This window comes from Homarus americanus, unplaced genomic scaffold (genome assembly GCF_018991925.1).
Source record: "Homarus americanus isolate GMGI-L3 unplaced genomic scaffold, GMGI_Hamer_2.0 scaffold46726, whole genome shotgun sequence".
Taxonomy (NCBI): domain Eukaryota; kingdom Metazoa; phylum Arthropoda; class Malacostraca; order Decapoda; family Nephropidae; genus Homarus; species Homarus americanus.
This window is the reverse complement of record NW_024739014.1, coordinates 1-20987: the sequence shown is the minus strand read 5'-3', so window position 1 is coordinate 20987 and position 20987 is coordinate 1. Positions and strand designations below refer to the sequence as shown.

Here is a 20987-nt window from a genome sequence, read left to right as displayed (position 1 = left end):
CGGACGCTCGCCCCACATGGGGTCACAGCTCAGGGTTGAAGAAGCCGCAAGCCCAGAAAACTGTGAGGGGTAACATTTTCGGAGTGAGAGTTGTGAACTCTTGCAACAATCTGCCAGAGAGTGTTGTGACGGGACAAACTGTGAGCTCTTTCAAGACCTGACTTGACCAACACTGGGGCAGGTTCAAATACATTCAGGAGCCAGTGCATGCCCAGTACTTGCCAACAGTGCGTAACAGAGACGTGACCGACCGCCCAAGCGGCTATCGAGCAGTGGTGAAGAGGATTAAAGTAAAAAGTGAAAAGTTAATTTGTATAGTTTGGAATATACTGGGTAATATATATAGTTTAGAATATACTGGGTAATATATATAGTTTGGAATATACTGGGTAATTTGTATAGTTTGGAAGATACTGGGTAATTTGTATAGTTTCTAAATAATATTACCCTTCAACCGTACAGATTCATACCATAAACAGTTTTGGCGTGGTGGTGTGTTGGTTCAGTGGGACGGTACTCGATGTTGATGATGGAGGCCTCGGGTACGACTCCTTGACTGTCTCTTAGGAGACATTGAGCAGGTCGAGGCACAGAGGCAGAATTCTCAAAGGTTCGTAAGTGAAATTTGTTTTTATCTGAAGTATCTGTGTTGGGTGGCGATGATGACCTAGCAAATGTTTCGTAGGGTAGATGTATATTAAGTATTTATTGTTGCACTTTGTTTATTTTAGATTAATGGGTAAAATTGAGGGTAGGGGGGGGGGCAGGGGAAGACAGAGACTGGGGTGGATGAATCATTTTAACAGTTGTCGTCCCCGGAGAGATACAGCATCTAGAAGATTGATAAACACAGCCCAAAAACATTTAGAGTAAAGGGTCGTGGGTGCCAACCCTCAGACATGATGGTACTTTCATTATATTATGCTAGTGTCTGTTCGTCCGTCTGGTTTTCTGCAGAATTTACCTTATCCGAAACACAAAACGCGGGTGTCTCGTTTAGACAATAATTGTTATATAACTTCACAATCGGTTAAGATATTACAGTGATTGAAGAAGCCACACTTTCAGAAAACTTTCATGACAAACTTGTTTTGAGTGAGAGTTGTGAACTGGCGCAGGTACAGATACAGTCTGGAACCAGTACATACCTATAGTATTTGCCAACAGTGAGTAACCGTGAGTCATGACCAAGCGCCCAAGTGGCTAACAGGCTGATCAGTGGCGAAGAGAATAAAGTAAAGTAAATAAAGCTGTGTGGATTCAGGTCAGCAAACACTTTTGGAGGTTCTGCATTACTGTTTAAAATACTGCGTTAACATTAAAAATATTCAATTAGTGGTGAGCTCACGCAAATGTATTTGTGTAAACGGAGTACATCCTGTTTGTCAGTGTCGGGGAAATCCGTGATTACATTCCCGACACAGTTGTAATGGTCACATCAATTGTCAGTGTAACAAATCGAGGTTTAACTCTCTATCAAATTCTTACTAAATATTGTTCGAAAAATTACTGTTATAATGGGCACATTAGTAAGGAAACAATCCTCCCCACCGTCCTTAGTCTCACACACAAGTAAACAATTAAAACTAAACATCCACCAGTGAGTTAAACACGGATAGAGAGAGGGCAAGAAAGAAAGGGGGATAGAAGGAGATAGAGGAAAATTAAGAGAGCAAAGATAGAGAGAGTATTGGCCTTACACACACACACTAGTCTACTAGAGTGAATGAATGCACAGAATGAGATAAAGAAGATGAATAGAGAAGAAAAGCATAAGATAAGATAACAGGATGACCACAGGGGATGAAGACCGGAAATTAATACACACACAGACACTCACGATAAGCCACTGAAAAAGAACAACATAAACATCCGCAGGTCAGCAGGAGTCACTGAATGTCTACTTGAGTCAACTGATATTAAATTCTCCACTACAGTTAACTTAAGTCACGAAAGATCAAGAACAATATTGTTAAAAGAGGTAATGGATCACCTGAAGAATCATCACCCCAGCTTATTTCACCTAACGATTAAACCACCCTAACCTAACTTAACCTAACCTAAACCTATTCTATCCTAACCTAAATCTAACCTAACATATCCTAACCTAACCTCATCCTCTCACAATAGTTTTAGGGTGGTTTAATCGTTAGGTGAAATAAGCTGGGGCGATGATTCTTCAGGTGATCCGAAAATAGTTCTCCATAATAAAAAAAAAGAAGAAAAAGATAAATAAAATAGAGTAACGCCGTGACTCGATCTCGGTCCTCTAAAATAGCAAACAGAAAGCTTATCCACTGGACCGCAGTTCGGCCATAAATTTGACGTTTTTACGATATTTGAACGTATAATCATGTTCGAAGCTTCAAATGCTTCAATGAAGCTTCGTGACGTCACTCTCAACCTTCATATATAAAGTCTCGACGAACTCGTTTTCGGCGCATTCTTCACTCACTAGCTGCAGCTGACAGGGAGGTAAGACGCCCCACACCCCGCACCTCTAGTCTCCATTATATACGTGTAATTTTTTTCCGACTGTCTACAGTCAATATGGCCAAGAGAAATGGTTATTCTTTTGGTTAGTGTTTATATGTACTTAATTATGGCATAATAAATGCTGATTTAAGTAAAACTTACCAGCCGGTTGTTGCAGTTCACTTGGCTTCTAGAGACGTATCCCCAAGTTTCACTGGGCCGTAAGGCCTATGATACCTACTTTGCAGCTTAAACAAATACATTAATATGGGTTAGTATTATATTAAGTGTTTCTCTAACGTCTAACCAGTAATTTATTAACGTTTTAAAACTTTTAGGCAAATATACCGCCAAATGAGCCATAACAACCGAGCCGAAACTATAAACCGGTGGCGAGTAACGAGCGTAAACCGCACATCAGTATTTGCGTTATAATTAACCAGTAAGTGAGTGCAATGACGAGATTGGGTGAAATTATTGTATTTATTTTTTTAATTTCACATTTTCCCTCTTGCTTCGAAGCCCAGCCCACTTTTGGCGGAGCCGGGTGGTCATAACTCAATAGTTACGCATTTCATCTAACGTGCATCACCAAAATATAACTGTTTTGTGGAATTACGATACAATATTTTTCACTGGCTATTTCTTTGCTTCCTCTTTAACTAGGATTTCTGGGAGTTGAAACCGAATTTATTACGGGTTTTAGCCGGGCGAAGCGAGGCATGCTAGGCGAGGCAGGCAAGAAGCCAGACAGGAAGCGAAGCGAGGCGAGTTGAGGTAGGGAGCCGGGCGAGGCAAGGGAGCCGGCGGAGGGCGAGGTTGAGGGGTTTCAGAATATTTGTACAGTGTATATTAAATTTTTAAAAGTGGACAACCATGGATTTTAGCATCGGAAAAACACATTGGTCAACAACCAAAAAGCACCAAAACTAAACTAACGTAACGTAGCCTAACAACGTAACATAGCCTAACCTGGAGGTTCGTTGGTTGTCTGCTTGTAAAAAAAAATACCGGGTTCCTAAAATAAATGTTAAGATGTATATAAAGACACCGTTAAAATGTATTAGTAAATAAGGCCGTAACCATCTAATTAACCTCTGGAAAATGTTAAAATGTTTGGCTCGCCTGAAGATTCATCCCCCAGCTTATTTCAACTGAAGATCAATTTAACCTAAGCCAATCTACGTATTACAATGTGTTAGCGAATCTTTCTTTTTCAGATCATGGAATGACTGCAGATTCAACTACAGTACAAAACCCTCTGTTATTGGTGTGGTGCAGTATGTGGTCAGTGTGGTGCAGTATGAGGACACAAGTGAAGTGTGGAGCAGTATGTGGGGACAACAGACCACGAGTGAAGCTTCTCACAATACACAACGGTGTTCCTTCAGGTCAATTTTAACGTTTTGTGTGAAGGTGTGGGTGTGCGTAGCTTGCTATGGTATCATTTAATGTTTGGTGAGGGGTTGTGGGTGGATGTTGCTTCCTGTGGTGTCGTTTCATGTTTTGTGAGGGTGTAGCTGGGTGTGGCTTGTTGTGGGGTCGTATAACGTTTTGAGTGTAGGTGGGTTGGGCTTGTGGTGGGGTCATTTAACGTTTTGCGAGAGGGTGTGGGGTGTTGACACTTAAGGGGGCATGAGGGAGGGAAGGTCTAGTCAGCTGTAATAAACCTTGTGTATAGTGCATGAAGCAGTGTAGTACAGTACAGTATAGTATAGTGTAGTCGTACTGTATTGGTAAACTAATGTGGAGGTAATGATTTATGTAAACAGTTGGGGACAGTTTAAGTACATGTGATCTAGTTGCAAGTTTAATTTTCATTGTACGTAAATTACAACTTTAAACACGTTGCAGGTAACAGCTGATGTACGTGAAGGCCAATGGAGAAGTGACAGAACCTCGAGCAAGATTTAACTACCAGCATGTTACTTCAGCCTCATCAGTTAAGTTACTTGTACAATATATCTTGGCTAGTATCTTTATCCAATAAACCACTCGACACTGCTCCTACACTGGGCAGTGGAGGGGGTGTGTGGGGGGTGCCTTGCTGACTGTTTGAGGCCTAATAGGTCTGTGTGTAGACCTAGTGATCAGTGTGTGGGGCCTGGCGGACACTCTTGGAGGACTGTGTTGGAGGGCTATGGAGGACGATCTGTAGACAGACTGATATAGGAGTAAAATTAATATTAGTTGTAGTGACAGTAGAAATATACAGAACTGTATGCCTATTGATTATTAGTGAAAATTAGTAGCAGTAGTAAACATAGTAAGTTAAACAAGTTGTTGTGGGTGGGTTTCAACTAACTTTACTAACCATAACCTAACCTAAGATAAACTATTCCAAGACATAAATTCAGTATTTTTTTGTCACTTACGTTAACTGATCATGAATTCATAAGTTAATTTTGAAAGAAGTTAAATTTGACTTTTGTAAATAATTAATTTTTGAAAAATTATGTACATTTGACGACAGTTTAACTACATGTTGTTTAGTGGTAGATGGATATTGTATGTTTAACATTCATTCTACATAAATGCCAACTTTAAACATGTTGCAGGTGACAGCTGATGTATGTGAAGGCCAATGGAGAAGTGACAGAACCTTGAGCAACATTTAACACCCAGCATGTTACTTCAGCCTCATCAGTTAAGTTACTTAAATATATCTTGGCTATTATGGTCATCCCATAAACTACTCAACACCGTGCTTCTACACTTGGCAGTGGAGGGTGTGTGGGGGGCCTGGCTGACTGTGTGATGGAGGGTTCTGGAGGACTGTGTGATGGAGGGTTCTGGAGGACTGTGTGTGAAGGAGGGCTCTGGAGGACTGTGATGGAGGGCTCTGGAGGACTGTGTGTGAAGGAGGGCTCGTGAGTACTGAGTGGACAGATTGGTCTTCGAGTAAAATTAATATTAGTTGTAGTGACAGTATAAATATACAGGACTACATGCCTATTGGTTATTAGAGAAAATTAGTAGTAGTAGTGGTAGTAGTAGTAAATACAGCAAGTAAAGCAAGTTGTTTTGGGTAGGTTTCAACTAACTTTACTAACCTAACTTAACCAGCCTAAGTTAATTAAACGTAATAACGTAGACTGAACCAAATCCGTAATAAGGTCACCGCGACCCGTAGCTGGGGACGTCAAAGGCTCGGTCGGATTGGTACACCGTCAATGACTCAGCTCATCTTGGAGGGAGGGGGGGGGGGTGGCGAGCTACCTCCGGTGTCCTGGCTGAACTGCGAGAGGGGCAACCACTGGTGTCCTGCCTCCCTGCGAGATGGTCGTTGATCTACCCGACCCGTCTAACGGGCGCCTGGTGCGTCTTGGGCAGATCCTCAACTGGCTGCCTCTGGCCGTGCACGTGTGGCGTTTGCGTGGTTGAGACCCTTTCCCCCCCCACTGGGAAAAGGGCCTTCCCCCGCGCATTACCACGTGAGTGCACATGTCGCCGCGCTTCTCTGGGCGCACACGTCGCCACCTCAGCTTGTTTGCAGCTGGGTGGGTGGAGCGGCCCAAAAAGCTCCCATCTCGCCTCCCCATTTTCCCTTCCTTCATATCTTTGAGTTATATATAAAAATAAGTGTTTTTATGTCTACTTAAATAAATTATATACAATATGCCTATATGCCTATCGATTGATTTTTATCCTAAGAGTTATCTGATAAAAATGTGAATTTATTAGGAAGGTACTGGTATGGAGGGTAGGACATGGAACACTATGAATTAGTGCTTTATTTATAGTAATAATTATATTAACAAAATGACAACTCATAATTTATGGTTAAGTGAAAAAAAATTGTAGCTCAGTCGTATTTAATATTTGGTTAGGTAGGTTAAGTTTAAGTTAGGGTAGGTGAGGTTAGGTTAGGTGAGGCTAGGCTAGGTTATTTCCATGTTTTGTGCCAGTTATTCACTGGCAATGGGGTGCAGCTTTTTACAACCATGACGTGCACCAAGTCTGGGGCTGGTGCCCCCACACACTTGGCAAGCTCAAATATTCTGCAAGATAAGTTTTAAAAAGGTTTATGTTCAGTTTTTGAAGGGTCACCTCAAAAGACTTGTCAGAAGCATACCAGTATATATATATATATATATATATATATATATATATATATATATATATATATATATATATATATATATATATATATATAAAAGCAATTAATTTTATATATGTTGGTATTGTCAGATGGTCATAACTTAATCTGACCTGATCACCAACCGTTGTGTGCTATTTAAAGATTAGTAGGTCATTACCTAATACCTGACCATTGTGGACCTGGTCTCACCCCTGTATATATAATACCTTGATTTGTGTATTACTCAATCTAGCCTGTATCACCTGAAGATGAATTACACGAAAGCGCTTAGAATCCTTGTGTTTTCTTTCCTTGTGGGTTATCAGCATATACCTAGATCACGCGCAACCTACAGGGATTACTTGCATATATATATATATATATATATATATATATATATATATATATATATATATATATATATATAGATAGAAGGTATGACTGTAGCCTTGTGACTAGCCTACAGTATTTTAGGCCTACTTCAAAATGTTTTTTTCTGTGTTTTCGATCAACTGATGTAAGTGCACAACAGCATCGTAAAGTATAACCATGTTTTCGTACTCCATTTTTATGGCAAATTTACATTTTTTAAACTATATACACTCTTTGAATATTACTGTATTGTAAAATCCTACAAAACCCGTCATACATTTCTTTTGTGATGCATATATGTACAGTAAATGATATTAGTCTGTTCTGCATCCCCTTTGGCCATAGGCATTGGTGATGAAAGCATAAAAGCCAATGCTGCTGCTATTGTTATACAGCATTAATTTCTTCTGTTTCTTTCAGAACTATAAAAACAGATATAGTAGACCGAAAGCTTAAAAAGACAGGTGGTGGTCCACGAGAAAAAAAAATTATCAAAAGCTTCAGAAGAAATTGCCTTAACAGCATCACTGATGAGGGCCGAGTTAGCAGTGGCTGGTGATTTTTACGAGACCTTCCGCAGTCACCCAGTAGATGAAGAAATAATTCCCTATAGAATGTGCAGATAGGTGAGAATATTTATTGATTTATACAGTTGTATGCATTCTCATTGATACCATTGCTCAATCTCCTTTGGCTGTGTAAAAGTCAAACGGCAGCAGTGACCTACCTTATACTGACTTTTTGCAGTTTTGCCTGTTCCAACCCCAGGGCCATCAACTGTGCTCACAAGTCATTGTTCCTGCCTCGACAGTGAATGCTCCTACCTCACCAGTGAATGCTCCTGCCTCACCAGTCATTGCTCCTGCCTCACCAGTCATTGCTCCTGCCTCACCAACACTGAAGCAGGTTCAGGTACATTCAGGAGCCTGTGCGTGAGTAACAGACGTGACCAATCGTCCAAGCGGCTAACAAGCCAATCAGTGGTGAATAGGATAAAAGTATATACATGCTGTTAGAAATTTATTTTCTTACATTTTACAATTAAATAATTTGATTTAAAGTAAATAAATCTACATTAATTTATTTTGTCAAAAATTTTCTTAAGTTAAAAAAGCCTTCAGAAGTATAGCGGCTAATATTTTGCTCACAAGTTGCCGCGCTTCTCTGGGCGCACATGTCGCCGCTCTTCTCTGGGCGCGCACGTCGCCACCTCAGCTTGTATGCGGCTGTGTGGGTGGAGCGACCCAAAAATGTTTGGGCGCGCCCCCACACATGCCGTCGTCCAACGGGCGTGTTTCGCCTTGTAGTAGGTGACCGCGACCCGTAGCCGGGGACGTCGAAGGTTCGGTCGGATTGGCACCCCACTGCCGACTCTCTCAGCTCGTCTGAGTGGGGGGGGACGGGGGAGTTCCGCACGACTGGGGGCAACCGCCAGTATCCTGGCTGTCCTACGACAGTCGTAGAGAAGAGCGCCGCCTCCACCTCGACTGTGGGGGTTCGCTCTCGCGACGTGCAGAGGGTCGGTGATCCACCCGACCCACCTCGGAACACGGACCATGGAGTCTAGCGTGTGTAGGAGTCGATGGGCTCACTGAGCCTGAAGGCGAGATGAGGGCAACGGACGCCTGGTGCGTCCTGGGCAGATCCTCAACAGGCTGCCTCTGGCCACGCCCGCGCGGCGTTTGCCGGGTTGAGACCCCCAGGGTCTCACCCGGCGTATTGCCGCGCGGTCGGGGTGGTTGGTTGGGGGTCTGCCCAGGACGCACCAGGCGCCTGTTGCCTTCATCTCGCCTTCAGGCTCAGTGAGCCCATCGACTCCCACACACGCTAGACTCCGTGGTCCGTGTTCCGAGGTGGGTCGGGTGGATCACCGACCCTCTGCACATCGCGAGAGCAAACCCCCACAGTCGAGGTGGAGGCGGCGCTCTTCTCTACGACTGTCGTAGGACAGCCAGGATACTGGCGGTTGCCCCCTGTTGTGCGGAACTCCCCTCTCCCCCCCACTCAGACGAGCTGAGAGAGTCGGCAGTGGGGTGCCAATCCGACCGAACCTTCGACGTCCCCGGCTACGGGTCGCGGTGACCTACTATGAGGTGAAATACTCCTGATTAGTCCATGAGAAATCAAAGCCTCACACGCTTTGGTCTCTGGGCGCGCACGTCGCCACGCTTCTCTGGGCGCGCACGTCGCCACGCTTCTCTGGGCGAGCACGTTCCAGCAGTTTTTCTCTGGGCGTGCACGTAGCCATTACAGTTTCCGTCACAGCATATGCTGCAGCCTTCAATGCAGTGGCTCATCGTGTCTTGACCGAGATTTATTCCACCAGTCAATGCGATAACAGCTCGTGGTTCAACATGACCGGGGTGCATGTCTCATTCTAGTACTCGAGCAAACTAAGAATAGTTCTTGCCACAAACTCGAAGCAAACAGGGTGACCCATTCTATCCTCACCTAACAATTGATGATGGTGGGTCCCACCCGCTTGAGCCTGCGTCCCGGGCCAAACGAGCAGTGCGTTGAGTTAGTCTTCGGGCACCCGCGCTACTGATTTTGGTGATATACTGCCCCACTCAAACTTCACACCAGATAATGAGCGGCATGCCGACTCGTCGGCGCATGCTTCTCTGGGCGCACACGTCGCCACCTCGGTTGGGTGGGTGGAGCGGCCCAAAAATGTTTGGGCGCGCCCCCCACACACGCCGTCGTCCAACGGGCGTGTTTCGCCTTGTAGTAGGTGACCTTGACCAAGCATCTGTTACCCAGCGCATAGCAGGTCTACTAGCAACACAATAAATGCGGAAAAGAGAGGCCTGGGGTGAAATTGCTGCCTCATTCAACGCCAGCAACTCTGACCAACTCCCTCGCACAGCCAAGCAGCTCAAGAGGAGCTACGGACACTTAAAAAGGAAGTAGAGTATATGCTTATTAATGTACGGTGTTTTTCCATTAGGTTACTAAATTAAGTAGGATTAGAGTATTGAAGTGACGGGTCATGTGAGGAAGCTCGCCACCTACCGAAGTAGACAGAAGGAAAGCTCCCATCTCCTCTCCATTTTCCCTTCCTTCATATCTTTGAGTTGTATATAAAATTAAATGGGTGTTTTTGTCTAATTTCATAATATCTATATGCCTATTGATTGATTTTTCTCTTAAGAGTTATCTGATAAAAATGTGAATTCATAGGGAAGGTACTGGTATGGAGGGTATAACAGTAAATAGGTGCCTCTGCCATACTTTTAGGTTCTCTTGTTTGAAATCTGTAATGCCAATTTTTACCCTGACTATATACAAGCTATATGGTTTCAGAGCAATTACCCCCCTCCCCCCCCCATAGGACAACTGCCCTCTGGACAATTACTCCCCCCCCCCTTCCTTGCCAGTGAATAACTGACACAATCATGGAACACTAAGATATAGTGCTATATTTTCTTTTCTTTTTTTAATAATTATATACACAAAATGACGACTCATAATTTATGGTCAAGTGAAAAAAAATTGTAGATCGGTCATATTTAATATTTTGTTAGGTAAGGCTAGGCTAGGCTAGGCTATTTCAAGTTAGTTAGGTTATTTCCATGTTTTGTGCTAGTTACTCACTGGCAATGGGGGGGGCAATTGTCCTAGACCCAAGCTATGCAGCATATAACTCTATATAGCAACATTTTACGACCACGACGTGCACCAAGAAAAATGTGCAAGTCTGGGGCTGGTTCCCCCACACACCTGGCAAGCCCAAATATTCTGGCAAGACAAGTTTCAAACAGGTCTGTTCAATTTTTGAAGGGTCACCTCAAAAGACTTGTCAGAAGCATACAAATCCTCATATCTATATATATTATCATATAATAATTTTTTTGCAGATATGACTGTAGCTTACAGTATTTAAGGCCTACTTCAGAAAATGTTTTGTTTGTTTGTTTTCGATCTACTGATGTAAGTGCACAACAGCATCGTAAAGTATAACCATGTTTCTGTACTCAATTTTTAATGGCAAATTTACAGGTTTTAAAACTGTCTACAGGCCCTTTAAATATTGCTGTATTGTAAAATTCTACAAAACCGTCATATATTTCTTTTGTGATGCATATATGTACAGTAAATGATATTAGTCTGTTCTGCATCCCCTTTGCTCATAGGCATTGGTGATGAAAGCATTATAAAAGCCAATGCTGTTGCTATTGCTATACAGCATTAATTTCTTCTCTTTCTTTCAGAAATATAAAAACAGAGATATAAAAGACCGAAAACTTGAGGGCCGAGTTAGCAGTGGCTGATGATTTTTACGAGACTTTCCGCAATCATCCAGTAGATGAAGAAATAATTCCTTGTGGAATGTGCAGGTAGGTGAGAATATTTATTGATTTATACAGTTGTATGCACTCCCATTGCTCAATCTCCTTTGGATGTCTAAAAATCAAACGGCTGCTTGGCTGTGCGAGGGAGTTGGTCAGAGTTGCTGGCGTTGAATGAGACAGCAATTTCACCCCAGGCCTCTCTTTTCCGCATTTATTGTGTTGCTAGTAGACCTGCTATGCGCTGGGTAATGGATGCTTGGTCAAGGTCACCTACTACGAGGCGAAACACGCCCGTTGGACGACGGCGTGTGTGTGGGGTCGCGCCCAAACATTTTTGGGCTGCTCCACCCACCCAACCGAGGTGGCGACGTGTGCGCCCAGAGAAGCGTGCGCCGATGAGTCGGCATGCCGCTCAATATTTGGTGTGAAGTTTGAGTGGGGCAGTATATCTATCAAATGTTAACGCAGGTGCCCCAAGACTAGCTCAACCTTTATCATTTGTGGGGACATGGGCTCAAGCGGGTGGGACCCACTATCATCAATTGTTAGGTGAGGATAGAATGGGTCACCCTGTTTGCTTCGAGTTTGTGGCAAGAACTATTCTTAGTTTGCTCGAGTACTAGAATGAGACATGCACCCCGGTCATGTTGAACCACGAGCTGTTATCGCATTGACTGGTGGAATAAATCTCGGTCAAGACACGATGGGCCACTGCATTGAAGGCTGCAGCATATGCTGTGACGGAAACTGTAATGGCTACGTGCACGCCCAGAGAAAAACTGCTGGAACGTGTTCGCCCAGAGAAGCGTGGCGACGTGCGCGCCCAGAGAAGCGTGGCGACGTGCGCGCCCAGAGAAGCGTGGCGACGTGCGCGCCCAGAGAAGCGTGGCGACGTGCGCGCCCAGAGAAGCGTGGCGACGTGCGCGCACAGAGAAGCGTGGCGACGTGCGCGCACAGAGAAGAGTGGCGACGTGTGCGCCGAGAGACCAAAGCGTGTGAGGCTTTGATTTCTCATGGACTAATCAGGAGTATTTCACCTCACAGTAGGTCACCGCGACCCGTAGCCGGGGACGTCGAAGGTTTGGTCGGATTGGCACCCCACTGCCGACTCTCTCAGCTCGTCTGAGTGGGGGGGAGGGGGGAGTTCCGCACGACAGGGGGCAACCGCCAGTATCCTGGCTGTCCTACGACAGTCGTAGAGAAGAGCGCCGCCTCCACCGCGACTGTGGGGGTTCGCTCTCGCGATGTGCAGAGGGTCGGTGATCCACCCGACCCACCTCGGAACACGGACCACGGAGTCTAGCGTGTGTGGGAGTCGATGGGCTCACTGAGCCTGAAGGCGAGATGAAGGCAACAGGCGCCTGGTGCGTCCTGGGCAGACCCCCAACCAACCACCCCGACCGCGCTCGCGCGGCAATACGCCGGGTGAGACCCTGGGGGTCTCAACCCGGCAAACGCCGCGCGGGCGTGGCCAGAGGCAGCCGGTTGAGGATCTGCCCAGGACGCACCAGGCGTCCGTTGCCCTCATCTCGCCTTCAGGCTCAGTGAGCCCATCGACTCCCACACACGCTAGACTCCGTGGTCCGTGTTCCGAGGTGGGTCGGGTGGATCACCGACCCTCTGCACGTCGCGAGAGCGAACCCCCACAGTCGAGGTGGAGGCGGCGCTCTTCTCTACGACTGTCGTAGGACAGCCAGGATACTGGCGGTTGCCCCCAGTCGTGCGGAACTCCCCCCTCCCCCCCCACTCAGACGAGCTGAGAGAGTCGGTAGTGGGGTGCCAATCCGACAGAACCTTCGACGTCCCCTGCTACTGGTCGCGGTCACCTACTACAAGGCGAAACACGCCCGTTGGACGACGGCATGTGTGGGGGCGCGCCCAAACATTTTTGGGTCGCTCCACCCACACAGCCGCATACAAGCTGAGGTGGCGACGTGCGCGCCCAGAGAAGCGCGGCGACGTGTGCGCCCAGAGAAGCGCGGCGACGTGTGCGCCCAGAGAAGCGCGGCGACGTGTGCGCCCAGAGAAGCGCGGCGACGTGTGCGTCCAGAGAAGCGCGGCGACGTGTGCGCCCAGAAAAGCGCGGCAACTTGAGCAAAATATTAGCCGCTATACTTCCGACGGCTTTTTTAACTTAAGAAATTTTTTGACAAAATAAATTAATGTAGATTTATTTACTTTAAATCAAATTATTTAATTGTAAAATGTAAGAAAATAAATTTCTAACAGCATGTATATACTTTTATCCTATTCACCACTGATTGGCTTGTTAGCCGCTTGGACGATTGGTCACGTCTGTTACGCATGCCCAGGCTCCTGAATGTACCTGAACCTGCTCCAGTGTTGGTGAGGCAGGAGCAAGGACTGGTGAGGCAGGAACAATGACTGGTGAAGCAACAATGACTGGTGAGGCAGGAACAATGACTGGTGAAGCAACAATGACTGGTGAGGCAGGAGCATTCACTGGTGAGGTAGGAGCATTCACTGTCGAGGCAGGAACAATGACTGGTGAGCACAGTTGATGGCCCTGGGGTTGGAACAGGCAAAACTGCAAAAAGTCAGTATAAGGTAGGTCACTGCTGCCGTTTGATTTTTACACAGCCAAAGGCGATTGAGCAATGGTATCAATGAGAATGCATACAACTGTATAAATCAATAAATATTCTCACCTATCTGCACATTCTATAAGGAATTATTTCTTCATCTACTGGGTGACTGCGGAAGGTCTCGTAAAAATCACCAGCCACTGCTAACTCGGCCCTCATCAGTGATGCTGTTAAGGCAATTTCTTCTGAAGCTTTTAATATTTTTTTCTCGTGGACCACCACCTGTCTTTTTAAGCTTTCGGTCTTCTATATCTCTGTTTTTATAGTTCTGAAAGAAACAGAAGAAATTAATGCTGTATAACAATAGCAGCAGCATTGGCTTTTATAATGCTTTCATCACCAATGCCTATGGCCAAAGGGGATGCAGAACAGACTAATATCATTTACTGTACATATATGCATCACAAAAGAAATGTATGATGGGTTTTGTAGGATTTTACAATACAGTAATATTCAAAGAGTGTATATAGTTTAAAAAATGTAAATTTGCCATAAAAATGGAGTACGAAAACATGGTTATACTTTACGATGCTGTTGTGCACTTACATCAGTTGATCGAAAACACAGAAAAAAAAAATTTTGAAGTAGGCCTAAAATACTGTAGGCTAGTCACAAGGCTACAGTCATACCTTCTATCTATCTATCTATAGAGAGAGAGAGAGAGAGAGAGAGAGAGAGAGAGAGAGAGAGATATATATATATATATATATATATATATATATATATATATATATATATATATATATATATATATATATATATATATATATATATAGACTGGTATGCTTCTGACAAGTCTTTTGAGGTGACCCTTCAGAAACTGAACATAAACCTTTTTAAAACTTATCTTGCAGAATATTTGAGCTTGCCAAGTGTGTGGGGGCACCAGCCCCAGACTTGGTGCACGTCATGGTTGTAAAAAGCTGCACAGCTTGGTTCATGTACAATTGCCCCCCCCATTGCCAGTGAATAACTGGCACAAAACATGGAAATAACCTAGCCTAGCCTAGCCTAGCCTCACCTAACCTCACCTACCCTAACTTTAACTTAACCTACCTAACCAAATATTAAATATGACTGAGCTACAATTTTTTTTCACTTAACCATAAATTAGGAGTTGTCATTTTGTTTATATAATTATTACTACAAATAAAGCACTAATTCATAGTGTTCCATGTCCTACCCTCCATACCAGTACCTTCCTAATAAATTCACATTTTTATCAGATAACTCTTAGGATAAAAATCAATCGATAGGCATATAGGCATATTGTATATAATTTATTTAAGTAGACATAAACACACTTATTTTTATATATAACTCAAAGATATGAAGGAAGGGAAAATGGGGAGGCGAGATGGGAGCTTTTTGGGCCGCTCCACCCACCCAGCTGCAAACAAGCTGAGGTGGCGACGTGTGCGCCCAGAGAAGCGCGGCGACATGTGCACTCACGTGGTAATGCGCGGGGGAAGGCCCTTTTCCCAGTGGGGGGAAAGGGTCTCAACCATGCAAACGCCACACGTGCACGGCCAGAGGCAGCCAGTTGAGGATCTGCCCAAGACGCACCAGGCGCCCGTTACCTTCATCTCGCCTTCGGGCTCAGTGACCCCATCGACTCCTACACATGCTAGACTCCGTGGTTGTTGTCCCAAGACGGGTCGGGTAGATCAACGACCATCTCGCAGGGAGGCAGGACACCAGTGGTTGCCCCTCTCGCAGTTCAGCCAGGACACGGGAGGTAGCTCGCCACCCCCCCCCCCTCCCTCCAAGATGAGCTGAGTCATTGACGGTGTACCAATCCGACCGAGCCTTTGACGTCCCCAGCTACGGGTCGCGGTGACCTTATTACGGATTTGGTTCAGTCTACGTTATTACGTTTAATTAACTTAGGCTGGTTAAGTTAGGTTAGTAAAGTTAGTTGAAACCCACCCACAACAACTTGCTTTACTTGCTGTATTTACTACTACTACCACTACTACTACTAATTTTCTCTAATAACCAATAGGCATGTAGTCCTGTATATTTATACTGTCACTACAACTAATATTAATTTTACTCGAAGACCAATCTGTCCACTCAGTACTCACGAGCCCTCCTTCACACACAGTCCTCCAGAGCCCTCCATCACAGTCCTCCAGAGCACACAGTCCTCCAGAACCCTCCATCACACAGTCCTCCAGAACCCTCCATCACACAGTCAGCCAGGCCCCCCACACACCCTCCACTGCCGAGTGTAGAAGCACGGTGTTGAGTAGTTTATGGGATGACCATAATAGCCAAGATATATATAAGTAACTTAACTGATGAGGCTGAAGTAACATGCTGGGTGTTAAATGTTGCTCAAGGTTCTGTCACTTCTCCATTGGCCTTCACATACATCAGCTGTCACCTGCAACATGTTTAAAGTTGGCATTTATGTAGAATGAATGTTAAACATACAATATCCATCTACCACTAAACAACATGTAGTTAAACTGTCGTCAAATGTACATAATTTTTCAAAAATTAATTATTTACAAAAGTCAAATTTAACTTCTTTCAAAATTAACTTATGAATTCATGATCAGTTAACGTAAGTGACAAAAAAATACTGAATTTATGTCTTGGAATAGTTTATCTTAGGTTAGGTTATGGTTAGTAAAGTTAGTTGAAACCCACCCACAACAACTTGTTTAACTTACTATGTTTACTACTGCTACTAATTTTCACTAATAATCAATAGGCATACAGTTCTGTATATTTCTACTGTCACTACAACTAATATTAATTTTACTCTAATATCAGTCTGTCTACAGATCGTCCTCCATAGCCCTCCAACACAGTCCTCCAAGAGTGTCCGCCAGGCCCCACACACTGATCACTAGGTCTACACACAGACCTATTAGGCCTCAAACAGTCAGCAGGCACCCCCACCCCCCACACACCCCCCACTGCCCAGTGTAGGAGCAGTGTCGAGTGGTTTATTGGATAAAGATACTAGCTAAGATATACTGTACAAGTAACTTAACTGATGAGGCTGAAGTAACATGCTGGTAGTTAAATCTTGCTCGAGGTTCTGTCACTTCTCCATTGGCCTTCACGTACATCAGCTGTTACCTGCAACGTGTTTAAAGTTGTAATTTACGTACAATGAAAATTAAACTTGCAACTAGATCACATGTACTTAAACTGTCCCCAACTGTTTACATAAATCATTACCTCCACATTAGTTTACCAATACAGTACGACTACACTATACTATACTGTACTGTACTACACTGCTTCATGCACTATACATAAGGTTTATTACAGCTGACTAGACCTTCCCTCCCTCATGCCCCCTTAAGTGTCAACACCCCACACCCTCTCGCAAAACGTTAAATAACCCCACCACAAGCCCAACCCACCTTCACTCTCAAAACGTTATACGACCCCACAACAAGCCACACCCAGCTACACCCTCACAAAACATTAAACGACACCACAGGAAGCAACATCCACCCACAACCCCTCACCAAACATTAAATGATACCATAGCAAGCTACGCACACCCACACCTTCACACAAAACGTTAAAATTGACCTGAAGGAACACCGTTGTGTATTGTGAGAAGCTTCACTCGTGGTCTGTTGTCCCCACATACTGCTCCACACTTCACTTGTGTCCTCATACTGCACCACACTGACCACATACTGCACCACACCAATAACAGAGGGTTTTGTACTGTAGTTGAATCTGCAGTCATTCCATGATCTGAAAAAGAAAGATTCGCCAACACATTGTAATACGTAGATTGGCTTAGGTTAAATTGATCTTCAGTTGAAATAAGCTGGGGGATGAATCTTCAGGCGAGCCAAACATTTTAACATTTTCCAGAGGTTAATTAGATGGTTACGGCCTTATTTACCAATACATTTTAACGGTGTCTTTATATACATCTTAACATTTATTTTAGGAACCCGGTATTTTTTTTTACAAGCAGACAACCAACGAACCTCCAGGTTAGGCTATGTTACGTTGTTAGGCTACGTTACGTTAGTTTAGTTTTGGTGCTTTTTGGTTGTTGACCAATGTGTTTTTCCGATGCTAAAATCCATGGTTGTCCACTTTTAAAAATTTAATATACACTGTACAAATATTCTGAAACCCCTCAACCTCGCCCTCCGCCGGCTCCCTTGCCTCGCCCGGCTCCCTACCTCAACTCGCCTCGCTTCGCTTCCTGTCTGGCTTCTTGCCTGCCTCGCCTAGCATGCCTCGCTTCGCCCGGCTAAAACCCGTAATAAATTCGGTTTCAACTCCCAGAAATCCTAGTTAAAGAGGAAGCACAGAACTAGCCAGTGAAAAATATTGTATCGTAATTCCACAAAACAGTTATATTTTGGTGATGAACGTAAGATGAAATGCGTAACTATTGAGTTATGACCACCCGGCTCCGCCAAAAGTGGGCTGGGCTTCGAAGCAAGAGGGAAAATGTGAAATTAAAAAAATAAATACAATAATTTCACCCAATCTCGTCATTGCACTCACTTACTGGTTAATTATAACGCAAATACTGATGTGCGGTTTACGCTTGTTACTCGCCACCGGTTTATAGTTTCTGCTCCGTTGTTATGGCTCTGTGGGGTATGAGATTGTTTGGTTCACACTCAGGATGGAATGGAGAAAGGAAACTCACAATGTGCTCTCTATATACATGTTGTATTGGATGTACAATGCAGCTTGGTGCTGGGAAGGCAGCATGGTTACAAGCGTGATGTAGAGAGAGCTGGTTGGTGAGGACGCTCAGAGAAGGACAGCTTGTGGGTCGCCATGCTCGCCAGCGGGAGAGAGGACCGCCAGGCAGGCGGAGGAGGGAGGGCCGCCAGGCAGCGGCAGAGGAGGAGGTGTTGCTGGCTGTGGCTGTAGGTAGAGAGAGCGGCAGATCACCACGAGGTCAGGTCTTAAATAGCGGGGGGTAGGCGTGGCTTAGCAGTTGACCCCCGCTCCGTGGTGTATGGCGGCGCTGGTTGACCTAGACCACGAGGCATACACTGGGAAATTGGTGGGGTCGGTTAGGCAGCGACAAACAGCGTTTGTAGGGGAGAATTCCACTACAGCTCATTTGGCGGTATATTTGCCTAAAAGTTTTAAAACGTTAATAAATTACTGGTTAGACGTTAGAGAAACACTTAATATAATACTAAACCATATTAATGTATTTGTTTAAGCTGCAAAATAGGTATCATAGGCCTTACGGCCCAGTGAAACTTGGGGATACGTCTCTAGAAGCCAAGTGAACTGCAACAACCGGCTGGTAAGTTTGTTACTTAAATCAGCATTTATTACGCCATAATTAAGTACATATAAACACTAACCAAAAGAATAACCATTTCTCTTGGCCATATTGACTGTAGACAGTCGGAAAAAAATTACACGTATATAATGGAGACTAGAGGTGCGGGGTGTGGGGCGTCTTACCTCCCTGTCAGCTGCAGCTAGTGAGTGAAGAATGGGCCGAAAACGAGTTCGTCGAGACTTTATATATGAAGGTTGAGAGTGACGTCACGAAGCTTCATTGAAGCATTTGAAGCTTCGAACATGATTATACGTTCAAATATCGTAAAAACGTCAAATTTATGGCCGAACTGCGGTCCAGTGGATAAGCTTTCTGTTTGCTATTTTAGAGGACCGAGATCGAGTCACGGCGTTACTCTATTTTATTTCTCTTTTTCTTCTTTTTTTTTATTATGGAGAACTATTTTCGGATCACCTGAAGAATCATCGCCCCAGCTTATTTCACCTAACGATTAAACCACCCTAAAACTATTGTGAGAGGATGAGGTTAGGTTAGGATATGTTAGGTTAGATTTAGGTTAGGATAGAATAGGTTTAGGTTAGGTTAAGTTAGGTTAGGGTGGTTTAATCGTTAGGTGAAATAAGCTGGGGTGATGATTCTTCTTTTTCAGTGGCTTATCGTGAGTGTCTGTGTGTGTATTAATTTCCGGTCTTCATCCCCTGTGGTCATCCTGTTATCTTATCTTATGCTTTTCTTCCTGCGGATGTTTATGTTGTTCTTTTTCAGTGGCTTATCGTGAGTGTCTGTGTGTGTATTAATTTCCGGTCTTCATCCCCTGTGGTCATCCTGTTATCTTATCTTATGCTTTTCTTCTCTATTCATCTTCTTTATCTCATTCTGTGCATTCATTCACTCTAGTAGACTAGTGTGTGTGTGTAAGGCCAATACTCTCTCTATCTTTGCTCTCTTAATTTTCCTCTATCTCCTTCTATCCCCCTTTCTTTCTTGCCCTCTCTCTATCCGTGTTTAACTCACTGGTGGATCATTGTAATTGCTACTTAAGGACGTTTGATTATTACCTAACCAGTCACAATTCACTTTACGTTTTCGTCTTATACTTAACGGGAATTTAATAGAGCTTAACATTAAGGGAAACACTAATATTAACATTATAACAGTAATTTTTCGAACATATTTAGTAAGAATTTGATAGAGAGTTAAACCTCGATTTGTTACACTGACAATTGATGTGACCATTACAACTGTGTCGGGAATGTAATCACGGATTTCCCCGACACTGACAAACAGGATGTACTCCGTTTACACAAATACATTTGCGTGAGCTCACCACTAATTGAATATTTTTAATGTTAACGCAGTATTTTAAACAGTAATGCAGAACCTCCAAAAGTGTTTGCTGACCTGAATCCACACAGCTTTATTTACTTTACTTTATTCTCTTCGCCACTGATCAGCCTGTTAGCCACTTGGGCGCTTGGTCATGACTCACGGTTACTCACTGTTGGCAAATACTATAGGTATGTACTGGTTCCAGACTGTATCTGTACCTGCGCCAGTTCACAACTCTCACTCAAAACAAGTTTGTCATGAAAGTTTTCTGAAAGTGTGGCTTCTTCAATCACTGTAATATCTTAACCGATTGTGAAGTTATATAACAATTATTGTCTAAACGAGACACCCGCGTTTTGTGTTTCGGATAGCCTAAGGTAAATTCTGCAGAAAACCAGACGGACGAACAGACACTAGCATAATATAATGAAAGTACCATCATGTCTGAGGGTTGGCACCCACGACCCTTTACTCTAAATGTTTTTGGGCTGTGTTTATCAATCTTCTAGATGCTGTATCTCTCCGGGGACGACAACTGTTAAAATGATTCATCC

The 20987-nt window shown here is 44.1% G+C and overlaps 3 long non-coding RNA genes across 7 annotated transcripts; 2 read left to right on the top strand and 1 right to left on the bottom strand.

Annotated features, from left to right (window-relative positions):
- The first annotated feature begins 215 nt into the window (after window positions 1-215).
- LOC121874407 lies at window positions 216-5081 on the top strand. 3 transcript variants are annotated; one of them, XR_006090407.1, is made up of 4 exons: window positions 216-610; window positions 3696-3866; window positions 4330-4417; window positions 5034-5081. It is a non-coding gene; the product is annotated as an uncharacterized LOC121874407 (long non-coding RNA). The 3 variants fall into 3 exon arrangements; XR_006090405.1 differs by lacking the exon at window positions 5034-5081 and having other exon boundaries at window positions 217-610; window positions 4330-4643; XR_006090406.1 differs by lacking the exons at window positions 216-610; window positions 5034-5081 and adding an exon at window positions 2446-2475 and having other exon boundaries at window positions 4330-4643.
- Window positions 5082-6986: 1905 nt separating this feature from the next.
- Window positions 6987-11245, top strand: LOC121874406. Of its 3 annotated transcripts, none has more exons than XR_006090404.1 (3): window positions 6987-7073; window positions 7349-7554; window positions 11143-11245. It is a non-coding gene; the product is annotated as an uncharacterized LOC121874406 (long non-coding RNA). The 3 variants fall into 3 exon arrangements; XR_006090403.1 differs by lacking the exon at window positions 11143-11245 and adding an exon at window positions 7697-8363; XR_006090402.1 differs by lacking the exon at window positions 11143-11245 and adding an exon at window positions 7676-8362.
- Window positions 11246-16775: 5530 nt separating this feature from the next.
- LOC121874405 lies at window positions 16776-19506 on the bottom strand. Its single transcript, XR_006090401.1, has 3 exons — window positions 19266-19506; window positions 17391-17561; window positions 16776-16925 (listed from the first exon to the last, which is right to left on the bottom strand). It is a non-coding gene; the product is annotated as an uncharacterized LOC121874405 (long non-coding RNA).
- Between the last annotated feature and the right edge of the window lie 1481 nt (window positions 19507-20987).